Source organism: Antechinus flavipes, chromosome 4 (genome assembly GCF_016432865.1).
Source record: "Antechinus flavipes isolate AdamAnt ecotype Samford, QLD, Australia chromosome 4, AdamAnt_v2, whole genome shotgun sequence".
Taxonomy (NCBI): domain Eukaryota; kingdom Metazoa; phylum Chordata; class Mammalia; order Dasyuromorphia; family Dasyuridae; genus Antechinus; species Antechinus flavipes.
The window spans coordinates 288,173,073-288,180,273 of record NC_067401.1 but is presented as its reverse complement, the minus strand read 5'-3'; positions in this window follow the sequence as shown (position 1 = coordinate 288,180,273).

Genomic DNA, 7,201 nt, shown 5'->3' with positions numbered 1-7,201 from the left:
GAAAGAGATTTAAAATTGGCTGACTTTTGGCATTTGAAAAGACTTTTGTTAACTGATCCAAGTAACAGCAGATCTGTGCAGGGAAGGTTCAATTCAATTAACATGAATATAGCTGGTCTGGTGGAAAGAGTAGCAAGAACTGAGAATAAGAAAACTTGGGTTCTGTCAGACACTCTCCCTCCTCTGAAACTGGGTTTGACCAAGAGGTATTTCAAAACTGATGATTTTATCCCTAAATGGTCCACTTGCAAAATCATTTAAAAATATCTGCAATAGTACTGTGTTCTAATAATAGTCTACTTGCATCTGGCGTGTGATAAATTTCAATTTCTTGGCTTTCAGTTTTTGTGAACCCTATTCAAACAACAAGTCAGATTCTGAAAGCTAGTTCCATTTTCTATCCTTATGAAGTTATTTATCTCTGTAGCTGATGTCATTTTTTTAACTATTAGGTTCATGATTATATCTCCCTAAAAGCATGATTTAAAGCAGTTTGTGGGATGATATAAATTGATTCAGAAGAAACCTTAGAGGTCATCTATTTTGACTTTCTCATTTACAGTTGAAGAAACTGAGGTACACAGAAATTAAGTGATTTGTCTGAAATCTTGGAGATAGCACTTTAATTCCTGATTTCCTTTTTATTTTATTATCTTATTTGTGCCCTTCCCACTCCTTAATTAGAAGCCAGGCCTGAAAAGTTTATTTGGTTCTCACACAAATATTAATAATCTAGAATTTAGCTTCTTGATTGATGGATTCAATATTCTTGTTCAATTATTTTAAACTCCTGTTAATACTTCAACTGAAACCTAATATCTTTACTTTGGTCTCAGTTTCTTTCTTATTCTGTGTTATTATTTAGTTGTTTTAATTGTATCCAACTCTCCTTTACCCCATTTGGGGTTTTCTTGGCAAAGACACTGGAGTGGTTTGCTATTTCTTTCTCCAGCTCATTTTACAGATGGGGAACTCAAGCAAACAGGATTAAGTGACTTGCCCAATAAGTATTTGAAGCTGGATTTGAATTCAGGTCTCCTGATTTCACGTCTGACTTTCTATCCATTGTGACATTTACCTACCCTTACTAAAAGAATTAGTGGATATTAAGGATAATTGGTAGCTAAATGAAGCTTTTCACTGACTTTAAGCAGAAGAATTGAAAAAACATTGAAAGAAAAATGAAAAATAATTAAAGTAAAATCATGCTAAAAGGAATAAAGGACAATGACCAGTGATGAATAACATTAGGTCTAACAGTAATAATAATAACCATCATTTGTATAAACTCTCTTAGAGATTACCCTCATTTTACAAATAAGGTCTGAGAAATAAGGATCTCAGTAAGTCTCTGAAGCAGGATTTTATCCCTGATATCCTGACTCTAAGAGGACTTTCAAGCATTTCTAATGAAAAATCAGAGTTGAATAAACAATTTTATCTCCAAATGCAAACTCAAGGGAAACATAAGAGAGATAAAGAAACAAGAAAGAGAAAACAAAAAATTTAATAAAGTTAAGCAGTTTATATTTTTATATGGCAAGATAATATTTGTAACTCTTAACTTTTTAAATATAAGAGCAATTAAAAGGAGCATAAGTAGATAAAGGGTGTGGTTGTAAGTTACTTTTGATGGCATGATAACCTGAAAAATGAAATAAATGGGTGAGAAAGAAAACTTCATTGGAAAGAGGAGAGAGATTGAATAGAGTAATTATCCTACATAAAAGAGGCATGAAAGAATTATTATAATGGAGGGAATGATAGGATGATGGTGGAGGCCAAAGCTTAAACCTTACTCTAATCAAAATTGATTTAAAGAGGGAATAACATACACATCTTTCTTATCCTCTAAGAAAATAAAAAAAAGGATAATGGAAGGGAGAGGGAGAGGGAGGACTGATAAAAGGGAGGATATATTAGGGAATGTGGTGATCAAGAGTAATACACTTGTGAGCAAGAAAAGGGTAGGGTATAAGAGAGGGGGAATAAACAAACAAAATATAGCACGGAGGGAAATACACAATTTTCATAACTATATATATGAATAGGATCTACAAAATGGAAGGGGAGAGTAGCATGAATTAAAAAACAGAATCCTACAATATGTTCTTTTCAAGAAACACAATTGAAGCAAATACACACAGAATAAAAGTAAAAAGCTAGAGTGATAAAAGCCTAAAGCAAAGAAAGCAGAGGTAGAAATCATGATCTGAGACAAAGCAAAAACAAAAATAGAGCTACTTAAAACAGATAAAGGAGGAAATGATATCTTGCTGAAAGATACCATAGACAATGAAGTCATACTAAACATATATGTACTAAGTGACATAGCATCTAAATTTTTGAAGAAGTTGAATGAGTTACTAGAAGAAATAGATAATAGAACTATACTAGAAGGGACTTCAAGTTTTCCCTCTTAGAATGAGATAAATCTAATAAAAAATAATAACAAAGAAATTAAGGAGATAAAATTTTGAAAAAGTTAGACATGATAGATCTCTGGATAAAACTGAATACAGGAATAGAAAGAAATATGCTGGAGCAGCTTGGTGGCACAGTAGATAAAGCACCAGCCCTGCAGTCAGGAGAATCTGAGCTCAAATCTGGCATCAAACACTTAATACTTCATATCTGTGTGCCCTGGGCAAGTCACTTAACCCCAATTGTCTCAGAAAAAAAAGAAAAGAAAAGAAAATCCTCAGGACCAGACGGATTTATTTACAAAACACTAATACTACCAAACATTTAAAGAACAATTAATCCCAATACTATATAAACTATTTGGAAAAATAGGTGAACTACAAATTTCTTTTATGACACAAATATGGTGCTGATAATCCAAATCAGAGAAAGAAAATTATAGACCAATTTTCCCTAATGAATATTGATGCAAAAATTTAAATAAAATGCTAGCAAAGAGATCACAGCAATATATCATAAAAATCACACATGGTGATCAGGTGGAATTTATGCTAAGAATGTAGGACTGATTCAATATTAGGAAAACTATCAGAATAATTGACCATAGTAACAACATAATCAACAGACTCTAGGACTTACAAATTTTATTATAATTGGAGGGGGAGATAGGGGAGAAGTTGTAGACTAAAATTATCGATGCCTTTATTCTATAAAACAATTAGCAAATAGAGAAAGTTAATATGGCTTTGTTCCAAATCCTAGATCATAAACCCTTAAAACACTAAGTTCTGCCCCAAAGAAAACCCAACAAAAGAGAATTAGGTCAAATAAGAAGATACATAGCTTAATGCTGTGAGTTGTAAAATTTTAGAGCTCATTAACCCAAGAGCTGGTAGAAGTGAATATATGAATAGATTTTTAAAGGCTTAGATAAATTCATGGGTGACAGATTCATAATAGCCATTAAATAAAAGCAGTAGTTTTTTTTTTTTTTTTTGAAGGGAGAGCTATATCTCATCTTTCAGATCAGATTCAAGGAGGTTAAAAATGTATTCTTACTCAAAAGATTCCTTTGCTGACATTGTCAAAGACTGGGCCTTTTGGGGCATTGCTCTGACCCAATATGGTTATGCTTATCTTTTTGTATTTTAACTTATGAAATTCTACTCTTATTATGTTTTATAGTAACAAATCCTATCATGTTTTGAAAAATCAGTTGCAACAGCTTTGTGAACTTTTTGAGAATAATCTATTAGTTGTCAAATTCTGTCATTTGTTCCTTTGAAATCTATATTCATCTTTTTTTTTTCTTTCATTCTTGTGGTTACACAACTACTTCTATCTATCATCTCAAGCCTTGAGCTTTCCCAAGTGATCTCTTTGCTTTAATCTTTCCTTTTCTTAGTCAATTCACCTGGAACTCTACCACACAAAGCTAGTTATCTCCCTGCTTACCCTTTACACACTGGCCCCAAATGATTTTTACAGACTTAATTCTTACAATATTCCTGAAAGCCCTCCCCTCGCTCATTTCACTGTAGTCCAAACATTTGGGGAATTCCTTGCCTATGAGCTTTGCTCAGATGACCCAACTTCCCAACCCCATTAAAAAATTAATTCAACAAATACTTAATAATTTTCTATTATGGACAAGCACTTAGTGCTAGGAATATTCAGATGAAAATGGTATTGTTTCTGACTTCAAAAAGCTTATATCTTTTCGTATCTGGTAGGTTCAACAAATATACAAGTAATAAATACAAAACATATTTTAAAAATCAATCAGTCTACTGGATAGAGTATTGTACATGAAATCAAGATTTGGGTTTGAATCCTACTTCAAAATGATTAGCTGTGTGACCCTGAGCAGGTCACTTAAATTTTTTGAACTTTTCTTAATAGTAAAATGGGGATAATGATAGCACCTATTTTTTTTCTTTTCAAAACATATGCACAAATAACTTTTCAACATGAATCCTTGCATAGCCTTGTGTTTCAGATTTTCCCCTCTTTCCCCCTATTCTCTCCTCTAGATGGCAAGTAATCTAATTTATGTTATAGATGTTAAAATATATGTTAAAACCAATATGTATAAACATTTATATAATTCTCTTGTTGTACAAGAAAAATCAGATCAAAAAGGAAAGAAAATGAATAAGAAAACAACATCAAAAAGAGTGAGAATGTTATATTGTGATCCACATTCAGTTCCTACAGTCCTCTTTCTGAGTGTAGATGACTTCATCACAAGATCATTGGAAATGGCACTAATCTTCTCATTGTTGGAAACAGTCATGTTAATCAGAATTGATCGTTGCATAATATTGATGTAGTCATATACAATGATCTCCTGATTCTGCTCATTTTGCTTCTTACAGAATAATATTCCTTAACATTCATATACCATAACTTATTCAGCTATTCTCCTACTGATGGGCATCCACTCAGTTTCCAGTTTCTTGCCACTATGAAAAGAGCTACTACAAACATTTTTGCACATGTGGATCCCTTTCCCTCATTTAAGATCTCTTTGGGATACAAGCCCAGTAGAACCACTGCTGGATCAAAGGGTATGCATAGTTTGATAACTTTTTGAGCATAGTTCCAAATTGCTCTCCAGAATTGCTGGATCCATTCACAGTTCTACCAACAGTATATTAGTGTCCCATATCCTCTCCAACATTTGTCATCTTTTCCTGTCATCTTAGTCAATCTCAGAGGTCTGTAGTAGCACCTATTTTCTTAAGAATAATTATGAGAATCTAATGAAATTATGTGTATAAAGCTTTCTTTGCAAACTTCAAAGTTTCATGTAAAAGTGAGCTTTTAATAGGTTACCTCAAGAGCAAAGCAATTAGTCAAAAATATATTTAAAAACTATTCTGTGCCAAGTGCTGTGCTAAGGCCTGAAGATAGAAAAAAAGGGCAAAAGCAACCTCTGATCTGAAGAAATTTATAGTTTAATGGAGAAGAAATGGAAACAACTCTGTATAAAACATGTACACAGGATAAATTGGAGACAGTCAAAAGAGGGAAGACAGTAGCATTAAAGTGGATCAGGAGAGGCTTCTTGCAGAAATTGAGATTTTAACTGAGACTTGCTGGAAGATAAGGAAGTCAGGAGGCAGAGAAGAAGAGGGAGAAAATTCCGGGCATAGGAGATAGCCATTATAGACATATTCAGCATCACTGCTTCATAGAGAGTGTTGGAGAAAGAATAAGGTGTAAAAAGATTGTCAGTGTAGGAGAGGAGTCAAGTTATGAAAGGCTTTGAATGCCATACAGAGGATTTTTATTTGATCCTGAAGGTAATGTGGATCCACTGGAATCTATTGAATAGTGAAGTGATGCGATCAGATCTTTATTTTAGGAATCAATATTTAGGTATGAATTCTATCTCAAATTTATAAGACCTTGATTGCATCTTTGAGTCTGTTTTGTTATTTGTAAAATGCAGAGACTGGGCTAGAACAGTGGTTCTCAAAGTGAGTTCTAGAGAATTCTAGGTGTCTAAATTTCAGAGGGTCAACAAATTCAAAATCAGTTCTTATTTTTAATATGTAGATGTCTATACATTTAACCCACATAAAAATCCTTTGGACAAATTCTCAATAATTTTTAATAGTATAAAGATACTGAGAACTAAAGTTTAAGAACCACTTAACTAGATGACTGTCCTACTCCTAAAGATAGACCATGTGATAATCCATAAACTCTATGAAGGCAGGGATTATATTTCCTATACATCTTTATATCTTTTGAAGGGGTTCTTAAACTGGAGTCCATGAATTTAAATAAAAAAAAATTTAGATAACTATTGCAATAAAATTGGTTTCTTGTAATCCTTTGATTTTTATTTTATTCACTTAACAAGTTTCAAGTTCATAGGCTTCACTTAGATTCCCTATCAAAGGGGATCATAAAAAAGATTAAGAATCCCCTAATGCATTTAGCACAGATTATTACGCAAAATGCTGATAAAGTCTCAAACAAAAATACTTGTTGAATATATTTAGAAAAATATTGTTATTTAAGGGGCAGATAGGTGGCACAGTGTATAGACTGATCTAAAGTCAGGAAAACTCACTTTACCGAGTTCAAATCTGAGCTCAATCATTTACAAACAGTGTGACCCTGGGCAAGTTACTTAATCTTGTTTACCTCAGTTTCCCGAGCTGAAGAAAGAAATTGCAAACCAGGTCAGTGTTATGAAAAGTTGCACAATACAGAACTATAAATTGTTAATTCATCTTTTTCTCAAGGTGAGCAATAATGGAATTTCCGCTCTCACGTGGCTCGCCAGGAGTGAGGTGTTTTTCCAAACAAACCTAGCAAAGCTTCAAGTCGTCCTTTGCTCTCAGTCATTTCGACCATCCTGACATTTTTTTTGTAAAAGAGTTGTTTATAATCCGTGCATGGGATTTCCAGGGCTGCTGATAATCTCAAACGGGCTGATCCTCTATTCAAATAAGAAAAATTACCAAGCTTGCTGTCTCGTTCACAAGGAAGGGAGTCCATAGGCTCAGAAAGCTATGTGTCACAGATTGTACCCTGGGAGTCATTCTCTGCATGCTGGATTTGGAGGCTAACAAGAAATTGGTCTTGAGTGATGGGCAAGTGGCTTCCAAGTAAGGGTCAAAAGAAAATATTGAAATGTTGGCTTAGAGCCGGGGCTCTCTGGGTTACTGAGAAGTTCAGCATATCTAGGAGACATCTAGACTCTGGGTATAAAAATAAAATCTTGAAGGGGGGTAGAGAGAAAGGAGTGAAGCGGGCA